General features: G+C 37.1%; 1 pseudogene across 1 annotated transcript; it reads right to left on the bottom strand.

Annotated features, from left to right (window-relative positions):
• Window positions 1–16364: 16364 nt before the first annotated feature.
• On the bottom strand, window positions 16365–16966 carry LOC307053414 (small ribosomal subunit protein uS10m-like; annotated as a pseudogene). The gene has a single exon. The product of its transcript is annotated as a small ribosomal subunit protein uS10m-like (transcript).
• Window positions 16967–18237: the final 1271 nt, after the last annotated feature.

The raw sequence follows: 18237 nt of genomic DNA, 5'->3' as shown, positions 1-18237 counted from the left end.
GTGATGGCATCTGCAGAGCTAGAATATGCAGGTGAAAGTGATGGCATCTGTAATTCTTATAGTGACTCTAAGAGTCAAGTATATAGCAGATGCTCAGAAAATGCCACCAAGAAGCAAATAATTCACCTTTTCCTCTTTTCATCTTAGAGAATGCCAAGTGTCCTTGTGTGCCCTTATAATAGCTTTCTCCCATGCCAAGGGGATAACAGGGCAGACTGATCCCCTCTAATGGCACACAGAGTCTCAGCTTACGTCTGGTTATAAATAATGAAGTAAGATAACGGATTCTGCCTGTAGTCAATTATCTCAGGTCCCTGTTTCTTAGTCTTCCAATGGGCCCTCAGTAGGGACTTATGTAGCCACAGAAACAAGAGCAAAATTGAGAAATAAAGAAAAAACAATTCCATCTGTCAAATTGATGATGGATGCTATCCAAACCTGTGAACAAAACCTGAAGTGCTAATTCTATGCACTGCTGATGCCTTTAATTATGTGACTTTGACAGATGGAAAGATCATTATGCAGTTTTTATTTAAGAAGCTCTTGCAACTGTAGTTTTTGTGCCAAGGGTAATCAGTCGCATTAAAGAATTTGCCAGAAAGTAAACTCTACCTTATTTATAGCTTACTAGGTCCTAATTATGCTTCATAAATGGACAGTCATATAATAAGGCAAACACAAAATATACAGGACTGCAAATTACTACACAGCAGTTACATGTCAGAACAGGCAGCTATTTCAAACCATATAATACTTTCCTGGCAATATGCAGCAAAAACACTCCAGATAATACCTTGTTGAGGCAGAATTCCAAAGATCTGAAATGATGTGAAATGATGTTTTTCCTCAGTCTTGGTTTCAGCAAGACCTTCAGAAAGTTACTGAATAATCATTGTTTGCCATATATATATATATATATATATATATATATATATATATATATATATATATATATATATATATATATACACACACACACATATATATATACACACATATATATTATATATATATACTCATATATACATATATGCATAGTCATTCCTCTTTGTGTAGTCCATGCCTATATGGCTTTATCTGACTGCAAGGATTTTCCATCCCTGCCTGCTAGTTCTCTAAAGTACTGCCTTTAGGGTCACCTGCATTGTTGTCTTACTTATCCTTGAGTTGCATCATCTTATGATATTTTATTTTCTTTCCTCTTGTATTCTTAACTTGGTGGGAATTTTACTCACCTCCTCCCTAATCTCCTTATCATGGCCTTCTTCTAAAGAGGAGATCTAGAAATTCAGAACCTGGAGGGGACCCTGGATGTATAATCTGTGGGTGATCACTGAATGGTTAGAGGTGTCCTATCTTTTTTGGTTCCATGGCTACCTCTCAATCCAAACTTTCATCATCAAGCTATTGCAGTGCCATGGCTGTGGTTTCCTCACTCCTCTCCCCTCCTGACTTAACCTGCATGCTCTTGAAAGATGGATCTTCTTAAAGCATGATCCTCACACATTCCCCCTGTTCAAGAACCTTCAGTGGATCTCTTACCTCTAGAACAAAACCCAAAGCCTGGCATTCTAACTCTTCTTGACCTAGCCCCAGTCAACCTTTCTATTCTTGTCCCTCTGCTTATTAATGTATACCTTCTGCTCTAACTATAGTGGACTGTTTAACATTCCCTGGCTTCTCTCTTCTAATCTTCTATTCCTTTACACATTCCCATTGTTCTGCTTTAAACACCTTTTCAAATCATCTTTGCTTCTTTGAACCCTAGACTTCCTTTCTGGTTGAGGCAGGAGAACTCTTCCAATGTGTTCACCCTCAATGCAGTTTCAAACACTGGCTATGTATATGGATATTATATTCATTTGGCATTTGGAATATTCCAAATTATTATTCTTCCTTTTATATATTTCAGGTTTTTCCCTTTGCAAACAGCCTGTTAGTTTTTTGAGGGCAGAAACCACATATACATCTTGTTAAACTATAAACTACTAGAGTTTGGGACTCGGACAGGTAAAACATGAAAGTAAAGAACATGAGGATTAGCCTCAAACAGATTAAAACTCTGACCCTGGCACTTGCTACCTGTGTGCCACTGGATGAGTTATCTAAACTCTGTGAACCCCAGTTCCTTCACCTATAAAATAGGGATAACAGTATTCTATCTTAGAGGGTTATTGTAAGAGGCAAATGGCATAATAAATTAAACATGCCCAGTAAATTATAGCTATTTAGACACTAAATTTGTCTTGTATCTTCAATGCTGAGTGACTGGCAAATAGTTGGCATTTAATAAACATTAATTGAATTAAACTGCATTTATGTTCATAGCATTTATCTCAGGCTACTACCACTCCTGATGTAAATAATGTTTCCAACTTAGTTGAGATCCTTAAAATCAAGCATAACTACTGTTTTGAACTTGTCAATATAAAAAAATAGTATTATAAACTTTTATGTCAATAAAATAAAAATATCTTCAGTTATGAACATCTGGATTTCAGTTGAATGTAAATCTTTCTGTGGTTTAAATGATGGGGAAGCTTCTTGGCAATCAAGTTAACATGTACCTGCCAACACTGTGAATTGGATACAACAGATACAAGTAAATCACTTAAATTTCAGTAAAAGAAATAGCCGGTCAGTATAAAAGAAAGTATTAGAGAGAAAAGAATGGAAAAGGAGGAAAAGATCTTCAGAACTTGGGGAGGGAGGCTGGTGTGATGGAGACAACAAAGACAGAGGATACCACTACTAGTTCTATTTTTTGCCTCAAACTAACCTTTCACTTCAGACTTGTATTTGTAAATTGAGGCAGTTGGAATAAACTATAATTTCATACACTTTGTCGTTTGTAAACCATCTTGATGATTTTTTGCCATAACTAGGTACTATGTGAGCTATTATTTACTTAATATTTCTTTAAATCGACTAACCTTTATTTTACTAAAATAAATTTATTATAAAAGTAAATGACATATTACAACCTGGAAAACCAGAATCGGTTGCCATAAATAAAAGATAACGATGAAAATAAACAAAAACAGAGCTATCTTACAAAAAGAACTCATGAAATAAAGCTTCCTACTGAAAGATTTGAGCCTGAATTTGACCTTTCTTTCATAAAAAGGGGGACTATCAAGTATTAAGGAGATGTTAAGGAAAAATAGCACAAACATCAGATCCCCTTTTTCATGTAATCCAAATATATTGAAAGAAAACTGAAAAGAAAATGACTTCCTTACTTGATGACTCATTGTTATTAGTTGCCATGCCCCAACACTATTAGACTCTGGACTCTCAGCAACAGTATGAACCCTCACTAGGTATTCTAGCTATACAGATTGAATCTAAACATTCAGTCATATTTAACATGTGGCAAAAAAAGCATGAGTGAAAAGTTTATACCAAAGGTTATAGCCCAGGGTATACTATGACAAAATACTTAGGGATACATTGTAGTTTTATATTCTACTGATAATTTCATCTGACAATTTTAAACTCTCAATGTGTTTGCAGAATCTCAGAACAGTCTCAGTAATCAATCAGGCAACAGTCACAATACCTACCTTTGAAGCCTGATTAACCTCACACCAAACAAAGAAATACGTTATCTCATTTGATAATCTGGGGGTAAGAAGGAATGGGTATCAAATTTGAATGAATCAGAGAAAGTTCAGTCCAAAATCGTTACCCTCTAAATCTATCGTTTTGAGAAAAATTATTTAATCTCAATTATTTCTGAAGGTGGTCTTTATTTTATTTTTTTAAACATCTTTATTGGAGTATAATTGCTTTACAATGGTGTGTTAGTTGCTGCGTTATAACAAGGTGAATCAGCTATACATATACATCTCTCTCCATATCCACTCCCGCTTGTGTCTCCCTCCCACACTCCCTATCCCACCCCTCAACGCCCTCACAAAACACCAAGCTGATCTCCCTGTGCTATGCAGCTGCTTCCCACTAGCTATCTATTTTACATTTGGCAGTGTACATATGTCCATGCCACTCTCTCACTTCATCACAGCTTACCCTTCCCCCTCCCCGTGTCCTCAAGTTCATTCTCTACGTCTGTATCTTTATGCCTGTCCTGGCCCTAGGTTCTTCATAACCATTGTTTTTTTGTTAGATTCCATATATATGTGTTAGCATTAAGTATTTGTTTTTCTCTTTCTGACTTTATGACAGACTCTAGGTCCATCCACCTCACTAGAAATAACTTAATTTTGTCTTTTTTATGGTGGAGTAATATTCCATTGTATATATGTGCCACATCTCCTCTATCCATTCATCTGATGATGGACACTTAGGTTGCTTCTATGTCCTGGCTATTGTAAATAGAGCTGCAATGAAAATTGTGCTACATGACTCTTTTTGAATTATGGTTTCTCAGGGTGTATGCCCAGTAGTGGGATTATTGGGTCGTATGGTAGTTCTATTTTTAGTTTTTTAAGGAACCTCCATACTGTTCTCCATAGTGGCTGTATCAATTTACATTCCCACCAACAGTGCAAGAGGGTTCCCTTTTCTCCACACCCTTTCCAGCATTTATTGTTTGTAGATTTTTTGATGATGGCCATTCTGACTGGTGTGAGGTGATACCTCATTGTAGTTTTAATTGGCATTTCTCTAATGATTAGTAATGTTGAGCATTCGTTCAAGTGTTTGTTGGCAATCTGTATGTCTTCTTTGGAGAAATGTCTATTTAGGTCTTCTGCCCATTTTTAGATGGAGTTTTTTTTTTTTTTTTTTTGATATTGAGCTGCATAAGCTGCTTGTAAGTTTTGGAGATTAAACCTTTGTCAAGTGCTTCATTTGCAAATATTTTCTCCCATTCTGAGGGATGTCTTTTCATCTTGTTTATGGTTTCCTTTGCTGTGCAAAAGCTTTTCAGTTTCATTAGATCCCATTTGTTTATTTTTGTTTTTATTTCCATTTCTCTAGGAGATGGGTCACAAAGGATCTTGCTGTGATTTATGTCATAGAGTGTTCTGGCTATGTTTTCCTCTAAGAGTTTTATAGTGTCTGGCTGTACACTTAGGTCTTTAATCCGTTTTGATTTTATTTTTGTGTATGGTGTTAGGGAGTATTCTAATTTCATTCTTTTACATGTAGCTGTCCAGTTTTCCCAGCACCATTTATTGAAGAGGCTGTCTTTTCTCCATTATATATTCTTGCCTCCTTTATCATAAATAAGGTGAACATATGCGCATGGGTTTATCTCTGGACTTTCTATCCTGTTCCATTGATCTCTATTTCTGTTTTTGTGCCAGTACCATACTGTCTTGATTACTGTAGCTTTGTAGTACAGTCTGAAGTCTGGGAGCCTGATTCCTCTGGCTCCGTTTTTCTTTCTCAATATTGTCTTGGCTATTCAGGGTCCTTTGTGTTTCCATACAAACTGAAATTTTTTGTTCTAGTTCTGTTAAAAATGCCATTGGTAGTGTGATAGGGGTTGCACTGAATCTGTAGATTGCTTTGGGTAGTACAGCCATTTTCACAGCGTTGATTCTTCCAATCCAAGAACATGGTATATCTCTCCATCTGTTTGTATCATCTTTAATTTCTTTCATCAGTGTCTTATAGTTTTCTGCATACAGGTCTTTTGTCTCCTTAGGTAGGGTTATTCCTAGGTATTTTATTATTTTTGTTGCAATGGGAAATGGGAGTGTTTCCTTAATTTCTCTTGCACATTTTTCATCATTAGTGTATAGGAATGCAAGATATTTCTGTGCATTAATTTTGTATCCTGCTACTTTACCAAATTCATTGATTAGCTCTAGTAGTTTTCTGGGAGTGTCTTTAGGATTCTCTAAGTATAGTATCATGTCATCTGCAAACAGTGACAGATTTACTTCTTCTTTTCTGATTTGGATTCCTTTTATTTCTTTTCCTTCTATGATTGTTGTGGCTAAAACTTCCAAAGCTATGTTGAATAACAGTGGTGAGAGTGGGCAACCTTGTCTTGTCCTGATACTGGAGGAAACAGTTTCACTTTTTCACCATTGAGAACAATGTTGGCTGTGGGTGTATAATATATGGCCTTTATTATGTTGAGGTAAGTTTCCTCTATGCCTACTTTCTGGAGGGTTTTTATCATCAATGGGTGTTGAATTTTTTCAAAAGAATTTTCTGCATCTATTGAGATGATCATATGGTTTTTCTCCTTCAATTTATTAATATAGTTTATCACATTGATTGATTTGCATATATTGCAGAATCCTTGCATTCCTGGGATAAACCCCACTTGATCATGGTTTGTGATCCTTTTAATGTGATGATGGATTCTGTTTGCTAGTATTTTGTTGAGGATTTTTGCATCTATGTTCATCAGTGATATTGGCCTGTAGTTTTCTTTCTTTGTGACATCTTTGTCTGGTTTTGTTATCAGGGTGATGGTGGCCTCGTAGAATGAATTTTGGAGTGTTCCTCCCTCTGCTATATTTTGGAAGGGTTTGAGAAGGATGGGTGTTAGCTCTTCTCTAAATGTTTGATAGAATTCGCCTATGAAGCCATCTAGTCCTGGACTTTTGTTTGTTGGGAAGATTTTTTTTTTCACACACACACAGTATTTTATTTTTACAAGAGATAAACTGACACCAAGCATTGTAAATGGATGACCACAACAAAAGCAACAATGATTGCAATTACCAAACACGAAACGCACTCATACTATGTCATAGAATTGACATTCCGTCCAGTTGTTGGAAGATTTTTAATCACAGTCTCAATTTCAGTCCTTGTGATTTGTCTATTTATATTTTCTATTTCTTCCTGGTTCAGTCTTGGAAGGTTGTGCTTTTCTAAGGATTTGTCCATTCTTTCCAGGTTGTCCATTTTATTGGCATGTAGTTGCTTGTAGTAATCTCTCATGATCCTTTGCATTTCTGCAGTGTGAGTTCTCCTTTTTCATTTCTAATTCTACTGATTTCAGTCTTCTCCGTTTTTTTCTTCATTAGTCGGCTAATGGTTTATCAATTTTGTTTATCTTCTCAAAGAACCAGCTTTTAGTTTTACTGATCTTTGTTATTGTTTCCTTCATTTCTTTTTCATTTATTTCTGATCCGATCCTTATTTTTTCTTTCCTTCTAACTTTGGGGTTGTTTTGTTCATCTTTCCCTAATTGCTTTAGGTGTAAGTTTAGTTTGTTTATTTGAGATGTTTTTTCTTTCTTGAGGTAGGATTGAATTGCTATAAACTTCCCTCTTAGAACTGCTTTTGCTGTATCCCATAGTTTTGGGTGGTCATGTTTTCAATGTCATTTGTTTGTAGGTATTTTTTGATTGCTTCTTTGATTTCTTTAGTGATCTCTTGGTTATTAAGTTCTGTATTGTTTAACCTCCATGTGTTTGTATTTTTTACAGATTTTTTCCTGTAATTGATATCTAGTCTCATAGTGCTGTGGTTGGAAATGATACTTGATATGATTTCAGTTTTCTTAAATTTACCACGGCTTGATTTGTGACCCAAGATATGTTCTAACCTGGAGAATGTGCCATGAGCACTTGAGAAGAAAGTTTATTCTGTTGTTTTTGGATAGAATGTCCTATGAATATCAATGAAGTCCATCTTGTTTAATGGATCATTTAAACCCTGTGTTTCCTTATTTATTTTCATTTTGGATGATCTGTCCTTTGGTGAAAGTGGGGTGTTAACGTCCCGTACTATGATTGTGTTACTGTTGATTTCCCCTTTTATAGCTGTTAGCATTTGCCTTATGTATGGAGGTGCTCCTATGTTGGGTGCATAATATTTAAAATTGTTATATCTTCTTCTTGGATTGATCCCTTGATCATTATGTCGTGTCCTTCTTTGTCTCTTGTAATAGTCTTTATTTTAAAGTCTATTTTGCCTGATATGAGAATTGCTACTCCAGCTTTCTTTTGATTTTCATTTGCATTGAATATCTTTTTCCATCCCCTCACTTTCAGTCTGTATGTGTCCCTAGGTCTGAAGTGGGTCTCTTGTGGACAGCATATGTACAGGTCTTGTTTTTGTATCCATTCAGGCAGTCTATGTCTTTTGGTTGGTGCATTCAATCCATTTACGTTTAAGGTAATTATTGATATGTATGTTCCTATGACTATTTTCTTAATTGTTTTGGGTTTGTTATTGTAGCTCTTTTCCTTCTCTTGTGTTTCCTGCCTAGAGAAATTCTTTTAGTATTTGTTGTAAACCTGGTTTTGTGGTGCTGAATTCTCTTAGCTTTTGCTTGTCTGTAAAGGTTTTAATTTCTCTGTCAAATCTGAATGAGAAACTTGCTGAGTACAGTAATCTTGGTTGTAGGTTTTTCCCTTTTATCACTTTAAATATGTCCTGCCACTCCCTTCTGGCTTGCAGAGTTTGCGCTGAAAGATCAGCTGTTAACCTTATGGGGATTCCCTTGTATGTTACTTGCTGTTTTTTCCTTGGTGCTTTTAATATTTTTTCTTGGTATTTAATTTTTGATAGCTTGATTAATATGTGTCTTGGAGTGTTTCTCCTTGGATTTATCCTGTATGGGACTCTCTGTGCTTCCTGGACTTGATTATTTCCTTTCCCATATTTGAGAAGTTTTCAACTATAATCTCTTCAAATATTTTTTCAGGCCTTTTCTTTTTCTCTTCTTCTTCTGTGACCTATATAATTCAAATTTTGGTGCATTTAATGTTGTTCCAGATGTCTCTGAGACTGTCCCCAATTTCTTTCATTCTATTTTCTTTATTTGGCTCTGCAGTAGTTATTTCCACTATTTTATCTTCCCGGTCGCTTACCCGTTCTTCTGCCTCAGTTATTCTGCTATTGATTCCTTCTAGAGAATTTTTAATTTCATTTATTCTGTTGTTCATCACTGTTTGTTAGCTGTTTAGTTCTTCTAGGTCCTTATTAAATGTTTCCTGTATTTTCTCCATTCTGTTTCCAAGGTATTGGGTCATCTCTACTATCATTACTCTGAATTCTTTTTAAGGTAGACTGCCTACTTCCTCTTCATTTGTTTGCTCCTTCATCTGCTGTGTGTTTCTATATCTTCTCATTTTGCTTAACTGACTGTGTTTGGGGTCTCCTTTACACAGGCTGCAAGTTCGCAGTTCCCATTGTTTTTTCATGTCTGCCCCCATTGGCTATGGTTGGTTCAGTGGGTTGTGTAGGCTTCCTGGTAGAGGGGACTGGTGCCTGTGTTCTGGAGGATGAGGCTGGATCTTGTCTTTCTGCTGTGCAGGACTGCATCTGGTGGTGTGTTTTGTTGTGTTTGTGACCTTATTATGATTTTAGGCAGCCTCTCTGCTGATGGGTGGGGTTGTGTTCCTGTCTTGCTAGTTGTTTGGCATAGGATGTCCAGCACTGTAGCTTGCTGGTCGTTGAGTGGAGCTGGGTCTTATCATAGAGATGGACATCTCTGGGAGTGCTTTTGCTGTTTGATATTACATGCAGCCGGGAGGTTTCTGGTGGTCCAATGTCCTAAACTCAGCTCTCCCACCTCAGAGGCACAGGCCCAACACATGCCTGGAGCACCAAGCCTCTCTCAGCCACACGGATCAGAAGGAAAGGGAGAAATAACAAAAGAAAGAAAGAAAAAATGAAATAAAATAAAGTTATTAAAATAAAAAATAATTATGAAAGACTTAAAAAAATTAAAATGTAATAAAAAAAGAAGAAAAAAAGAAGGAAAGAAGAGAGCAACCAAACCAAAAAACAAATCCAACAATGATAACAAGTGCTAAAAACTATACCAAAAAAACCTGCCAAAAAACAAAATGGACAGAAAAAACCCTAGGACAAATGGTAAAAGCAAAGCTATACAGACAGAAACTCACAAAGAAGCATACACATACACACTCATAAAAAGAGAAAAAGGAATAAAAAATATATATATCATTGTTCCCAAAGTCCACCATCTCAATTTTGGGATGATTCATTGTCTCTTCAGGTATTCCACAGATGCAGGGTACATCAAGTTGATAGTGGAGATTTAATCCACTGCTCCTGAGGCTGCTGGGAGAGATCTCCCTTTCTCTTCTTTGATCGCACAGCTCCTGGGGTTCAGCTTTGGATTTGGCCTCACCTCTGCGTGTAGGTCGCCTGAGGGCGTCTGTTCCCGCTCAGACAGGATGGGGTTAAAGTAGCAGCTGATTAGGGAGCTCTGGCTCACTCAGGACAGGGGGGAGGGAGGCGTATGGAATGCAGGGGGAGCCTGCAGCGGCAGAGGCCGGCGAGACGTTGCACCAGCCTGAGGCACGCCCTGTGTTCTCCCGGGGAAATTGTCCCTGGATCACGAGACCCTGGCAGTGGCGGGCTTGCACAGGCTCCCGGGAGGGGAGGTGTGGATAGTGAACTGTGCTTGCACACAGGCTTCTTGGTGGCTGCAGCAGCAGCCTTAGCGTTTCATGCCTGTCTCTGGTTTCCATGCTGAGAGCCACAGCTCGTGCCCATCTCTGGAGCTCGTTTAGGCAGTTCGCTGAATCCCTTCTGCTCGCACATCCTGAAACAATGGTCTCTTGCTTCTTAGGCAGCTCCAGACTTTTTCCCGGACTCCCTCCCCGCTAGCCGTGGTGCACTAACCCCTTCAGGCTGTGTTCACGCAGCCAACCCCAGTCCTCTCCCTGGGATCTGTACTCTGAAGCCCGAGACTCAGCTGCCAGCCCCCATCTGTCCTGGCGGATGAGCAGACAAGCCTCTCAGGCTGGTGAGTGCTGGTCGGCACAGATCCTCTGTGAGGGAATATCTCCGCTTTACCCTCTGCACTCCTGTTGCTGCTCTCTCCTCTGTGGCTCTGAAGCTTTCCCACCACCCAACCCCCCGTCCACCAGTGAAGGGGCTTCCTAGTGTGTGGAAACTTTCCCTCCTTCACAGCTCGTTCCCAGTGGTGCAGGTCCCTTCCCTATTCTTTTGTCTCTGTTTTTTCTTTTTTCTTTTGCCCTGCCCAGGTACTTGGGGAGTTTCTTGCCTTTTGGGAAGTCTGAGGTGTTCTGCCAGTGTTCAGTAGGTGTTCTGTAGGAGTTGTTCCACATGTAGATGCATTTCTGATGTATTTGTGGGGAGGAAGGCTATCTCTAGGTCTCACTCCTCTGTTGTCTTGAAGGTCTCCTGAATGTGGTCTTTAAAGATAGCAATATAGGAGGCGCCCAAACTCCTCCTCCCAAATACACACCAAATGTGAGGCAATTCCCTCAGAAAGAGATCCAGAAACTAACTGAGTGACTCTTACACATTGTTCAAGCAAGAAAATACGCATATCAAAATGGGACACTTTGAGTCACCAGTATCTCCCTGGAAGGAACTTGTACACACATCTGTACCCTAGCTTTTGTGGTTGTCATCCAAAGGACAGGTCCCCAGACAGCCTGTTCTGATAGTCAGTGTGGCTTCCATTTAGGAGTTCCACATGACTGCAGGAAACAAAGAAGCATTTAATAACTGGCTATCCCTCCAGAGCTCAGCACAGAGGGAGAAGGCAAAAATGCCCAACTCCCAATTTTTACCTGAAAGGGGCCTAACTACATACTTTCCCAGCTGCTGCCTGAGAGTCTGGCTTCCAACCAACTTGCATCTAGGTGCTAAGTGCAATCCTCCCCTGTGGGACACTGATGGGTCTAGGCACACCATCAGCTACTGACAGCCACTAAGAAGAAAGCAGGTTGGACAATCACAAAGACATTTACTGAACATTCCATCCAACACCAGCAGAATACACATTCTTCTCAAATGCCCATGGAACATTCTCCAGGATAGAGCATATGCTGGGTCACAGAACAAGTCTTGATAAATGGAAGAAGATTAAAATCATATCAAGTGTCTTTTTCTGACCACAATGATATGAAAGTAGAAATCAATTACAAGAAGAAAACTAGAAAATTCACAAATGTGTGAAGAGTAAACAACATGTTTCTGAACCAAAGGGTCATGAAAAAGTCAAAACAGAAATAAAAATAAGTCTTCCAACAAATTAAAATGAAAGCACAACATACCAAAACTTATGGAATGTAGCAAAAGCAGTTTTAAGAGGGAAGTTATAGAGATAAATGCTGATATTATCAAATAAGAAAAATCTCAAGTAAACAACCTAACTTTACAACTCAAGACACTAGAAAAAGAACAGAAAGCCCAAAGTAAGTAGAAGGAAGGAAATAACAAAGGTCAGAGAGAAAATAAATGAAAAAAAAAGACCTTAAAAAATAGAAAAGACCAATGAAACTAGGAGCTAGCTTTTTGAAAAGATAAACCAAATAGCCAAACCGTTAGCTAGACTCATGAAGAAAAAAAACAGAGGGGGGACTAAAGTAGATAAAATTATAAATGAAAGAGGAGACATTCCAACTGATACTTCATAAATATAAAGGATCATAAGAGACTACTATGAACAATTATACCACCTATACATTGGACAACCTAGAAGAAATAGATAAATTCCTAGTAACATACAACCTACCACAACTGAACCAAGAAAAATAAAAAATATGAATGAGCCAATTATTAGGAGGAAGACTGAATCATTAATCAAAACTCCAGGACCAGACAGCTTCACTGGTCAATTCTACCAAACATTTAAAGAAAATTAATATAAATCCTTCTCAAATTCTGCCAAAAAAGAGAAGAGAACATTTTACAAACTCATTTTACAAGGCCGCATTAACCTGATACCAAAATCAGACAAAGATACTAAAGAAAAGAAAATTACAGGCCAATATCCCAGATGAATATAGATGCAAAAATCCTCAACAAAATATTAGCTAACTGAATTCCACAGTACATTAAAAGGACCATACCCCATAATCAAGTGGGATCTATTCCAGGGATGCAAGGATGGTTCAATAACCACAAATCAATCAATGTGATACACCATATTAACAAAATGAAGGATAAAAATCATATGATCATCTCAATAGATTCAGGAAAAGCATTTGAAAAACATCAACATCTTTTCACGATAAAATCTCTCAACTAACTGGGCATAAGGGGAACATACCTGAGCATAATAAAGGTCACATAGACAGGCCTACAACTAACATCATGCTTAATGGTGAAAAGCTGAAGTTTTCTTCTAAGATCAGGAACAAACAATGGTGGCCATTCTCATCACTCCTACTCAACATAGTACTGGAAGTCCTAGTCAGACCAATTAAGCAATAAAAAGAAATAAAAGACATCCAAATTGGAAAGTAAAAAGTAAAAAGTGTCCCTATTTGCAGATGACATGATATTATATGTAGAAAACATTAAACACTCCTCCAAATACTGTTAGAACTAATAAAGAAATTCAGTAAAGTTGCAGGATACAAAATGAATGTACAGAAAACAGTTACATTTCTATACACTAACAACAAACTATCAGAAAGAGAAATTGAAAAAAATCCCATTTACAATAGCATCAAAAAGAATAAAATACTTAGGAATAAATTTAATTAAGGAGATGAAAGATCTCTGCAGGGAAAACTATAAGACATTGATGAAAGAAATTAAAGAAGACACAAATAATTGAAAAGATTCTGTTTTCATGGATTGTATGAATTAATATTGCTAAAATGTCTACATCACTTAAAGCAATTGGCAGGTTCAATGTAATCCCTATCAAAATTCAAATAGCTTTTTTTCACAGAAATTGAAAAAAATCCTAAAAGTTGTATGGAACCACAAAAGACCCTGAATAGCCAAAGTAGTCTTGAGAAAGAACAAACCTGGATAATACGTAAGTTCAATTTTTAATTTTTTGAGAAATCACCATACTATTTTCCACAATGGCTGTACTAATTTATATTCCCACCTACACTATATAATTGTTACCTTTTCTCCACATCCTGACCAACCTTTGTTAATTCTTTTCTTTTTGATAATAGCCATCCAAGAGATGTGAGGTGATATCTCATTGTGGCTTTGATTTGCATTCTCCTGATGATTAGTGACATTGAGCACCTTTTCATATACTTATTGGCCATCTTTATGTCTTTATTTATTTATATTTTTTGAAAAAATGTCTGTTCGGGTCCTTTGCTCATTTTAAAATTGGATTATTTATTTATTTTTGCTATTGAGTTGTATGGATTCTTTATATATTTTGGATAGTAACCCCTGATCAGACACATGGCTTGTAAATATATTTTCCCATTCCGTAGGTTGCCTTTTAAATTATTGATTGTTTCCTTTGCTGTGCAGAAGCTCTTTAGTTTGATGTAGTCCCACTTGTTTATTTTTGCTTTTGTTGACTGTACTTTTGCTGGCTTACCTAAGAAATCATTGCCTAGATCAATGCCAGAGCTTTTTCCATATGTTTTCTTCTAGAAGTATCAGTTTCAGGTCTTACATTTAAGTCTTCGATTCATTTTGAGTTAATTTTTCAAATTGTGTAAGATAGGAGTCCAGTTTCTTTCTTTTGCATTTGGATATCCAGTTTTCCCAACACCATTTAGTGAAGAGACAATCCTTTTCCCATTGTGTACTCTTGGCACCCTTGTCAAAAATTAGTTTATCATATTATGGGTTTATGTCTGGGCTCTGTATTCTGTTACACTGGTCTATGTATCTGTTTTTATTCTAATACCACACTTTTGATTGCTATTGCTTTGTAATATAACCTGAAATCAGGAAGTGTGATGTCTCCAGTTTTGCTCTTCTTTCTCAGGACTGCTTTGGCTAGTCAGGGTTTTTTGTAGTTCGATATGAATTTTATGACAGTTTTTTCTATGACTGTGAAAAATGGCACCAAAATTTTGATAGAGATATGTTGAATCTTTTTTGAAGAAGCCACTTTCATAGAAACAGAGAATAGAATGTTGGTTTCCAGGGGCTGGGCGTAGGAGAAAATGAGATGATATAGGTCAAAGGGTACGCATTTTCAGTTATAAGAAGAATAAGTTCTGAGGTTCTAATGTACAGCATGATGACTATAGTAACTAATACAGTGCTGTACACTTAAAAATTGCTGAGAGTAGATCTTAAGCATTCTTACCACAAAAAAAGAGTTAACTATGTGAGGTGATGAATGCATTAATTATCTTTTTTTGTGTGTGTGGGGGTCTACATTTATTTTTAAAGAATTATTTCTTTCAAAATGAAAATGAGTCACAATGGCTGCTTTGCTAGATGCAGTTACTATTATACTGTTCTTGTTTTATTGACTAGTTCTTAATCCTGAGGCTTATACCTGGGATAAACAGGCTTTAGGCATTTGTGAATGACACAGTCGACAACTGAGCTGCAAACAGAATGAGGTCATGGGGCACAAGGCTGTAATTCTTTTCATGTTAATGACAGTAATGTAAGTCTGATACATGAGCAGTGTGCATTCAGAACACTCATACATGATAGCAGGTCGGGAAAAGAGAACAGGGACTCCAGTTTAAGTGTGGAAAACTGAGAAGTCATAACTACCCCAAAGGTGTGCAGGAAACCACAAAAGACATGGGCCGGATTCTGCTGTAAAAAGGAAATGTATCACTCCCTTGGGGTTGATACACCAACAACCTCAGCCCACTGTCATCTTGCCTCTTTCAGAGCTTTAACTACTATTTCATTTTATGGAAAAGTAGACATCCCCAAACAAAAAGAGTGCTATTCACCAAAAGAAAGAGGTCTTATCAGCATGGAACTTAATAAGGAAAAGTATTTATTTGTGCCTTGCACAATTTTTGAAAGCTGTTATTGCTATTCAATTTTTGGTATTTACTATAGTGCTGGGTGCAAAGTCAACAAAAGAAAAGCTTATTGAATAAATGAATTACAGGATGAATGAAACGATATAGTAATTTCTTGAGAGCTCAAATTCCATTATAGTGACCCTTCTAGGCAGCCCTGAAAGGGTTTGGGCTACAGAAGAGTTCAGCGCATGACACAAATGTGCTTGATCTGCTATAAAATATATCAATTTTCAAGAATGTAATGCTTACATGAGGTAAAACTTGGAGGTCACCACCCCCAAACTAGCATATGCCAGCCTGCACTATGGTAAATATCAAAAACTTTAACTGCTCAGTGTTAAATTAACCAAAGTTTCCTTCTGTGTCCCTCAAAAGAAAGAAATGTGTGTGAGGAATATTTGAAACACTCAGTTTTAGATGAATGAAATGACACAAATCACAATCAGTACAAACTAATAATTGAACAACAGTGGAATAACAAAATATGAATTTGACTCTTTTGGTACAGAGTGGTCCAAATGGTTTGCTCACATTTGTTAAAATCTGAACTGAAACAATGACATGTATAAAAGAATAGATAAAGTGGTTTTTGCACAATAGTCTGGTGTATCGCAAACTTCCAATCCCTGCTTTCTACTGATCAGGCCGTGCGGCCTCAGGAGAGCAGTCAGGGTGACTTGAAACTGTCTTCACTGGAGACTCCCTCCACTTGACATGCTCACTTCACATCCCAGCACAAGTGGTCACTCTGAGACTTTATGACTTGCTTTCTTCTTCTTCCTCTGGTATTGTTTCCCAGATTGGCTTCTTGATGTGTTCTGGTAACTGTTCTAATTTTGTCTTTGTAACTTCCATGGCAACTCCTTCAGGTAAGTTTCACTGAATATATTCCAAGTAGACATCTGTTGTACTTCCAGTGAGATGTTCTAACTCTAACATCTGTAAAGTGTTCTCATTTCATACTGAACCCTGTCCTTCTTGAAAATATGCACTGATTTGAGAAGAATAAATCGCTCTATTTTCCTTGGAGCTTCATGTACTTTAACAGAGATACCAAGTTCTTTAGCAGCAAGCACCACAAAATATTCATAACTGTCCAATACAGCCTCATCATGGCCTTTTACTAAAACTGATAGGTGTTTATATAATGTGTCTGGTTCATCAGAAATGGTTATCATAGGCTTGGTCAAATCCTTGGGAACATCAATGTGTAGGTTTGAAAACTGTACCCACTTCATATTGGTGAGAAGAAGGCCGACATTTTTGGCTGTACTGCTCCTAGAACTGCATACAGAAAAATTTCTCGAACCCTGCCAGAGACGCCGTCCCAGGGGCCCAAACGCTGCTCGCGCCATCATGTTGCCATTCTGCATTAATTATCTTGATCTTGGTAACCATTCTACCATGTATATGTATATCAAATCATCATGTTTTACACTTTAAATACATACAGTTATATTTTTAAATTATTCCTCAATAAAGTTAAAAAAGAAATAAGGACAAAGCTGGAAGCAAACTGTATATCTGATAAGCAGTTATTGTTCAAAGTACTTAAAGAACTATATAACTCAGGAGAAGAAGAACAGTCAATTGAAAAATGGGCAGAGGAACTGAATAGACATCTTTTCAAAAAAGACATAAAAATGGCCAACAGGTACATGAAAAGATGCTCAACTAGTCATTAGGGAAATACATATCAAAACCACGATAAGCTATCACCTCACACCTGTTAGAATGGCTATTATCAAAAGACGAGTGAAAACTAGCATTGGCAAAGATATGAAAAAAAGGTAACCCTTGTGCATTATTGGTGGGAAAGTAAATTGGTGCAGCCACTATGAAAAACAGTGTGAATATTCCTCAAAAAATTAAAACTAGAACTACTGTGTGATCCAGCAATACCACTTCTGGGGATATATCCAAAGGAAATGAAAACAAGATACTGAGGCAATAACTGCACTTCCATGTCCATTGCAGCATTATTCACAATAGCCAAGATATGGAACATACACACACACACACACACACACACACACACACACATATACATACATACATACATATAGAATGGAATGTTTTTCAGTCATGAGAAAGAAGGAAATTCTGCCATTCACGATAACATGGATGAAACTTAAGGGCTTTATGGTAAGTGAAATAAGTCAGACAGAGAAGGACAAATACTGCATGTAACAGTTATATGTGCAAGCTAAAAAAGCTCAATTCATAGAAATGGAAAATAGAATTGTGGTTATCAGGGGGTGGGAGAAATGGGGAGATACTGGTGAAAGAGTACAAACTTTCAGTGATAAGATAAATAAGCTCTGGAAATCTAATGTACAACATGGTCATATAGTTAACAATACTATATTATGTTCTTACAAGTTGCTAAGAGAGTAGATCTTAAATGTTCTCACCACACACATACAAACAAGGTAATTATGTGATGTGATGGAGGTGTTAGCTAACACTATGGTGGTAATCATTTTGCAGTATATAAGTGTATCTAATCAAAACACTGTATTCCTTAAACTTACACAATATTATATGTCAATTATATCTCAATACAACTAGAAAAAAATCTTATTTATTTCTCTTTAATCATTTGAAAAATGAGATTAATAAGTCTCAC

The sequence above is a fragment of the Hyperoodon ampullatus genome, assembly GCF_949752795.1.
Source record: "Hyperoodon ampullatus genome assembly, chromosome: 5".
NCBI classification, from domain to species: Eukaryota; Metazoa; Chordata; class Mammalia; order Artiodactyla; family Ziphiidae; genus Hyperoodon; species Hyperoodon ampullatus.
This window is presented reverse-complemented; position numbering and strand designations above follow the sequence as displayed.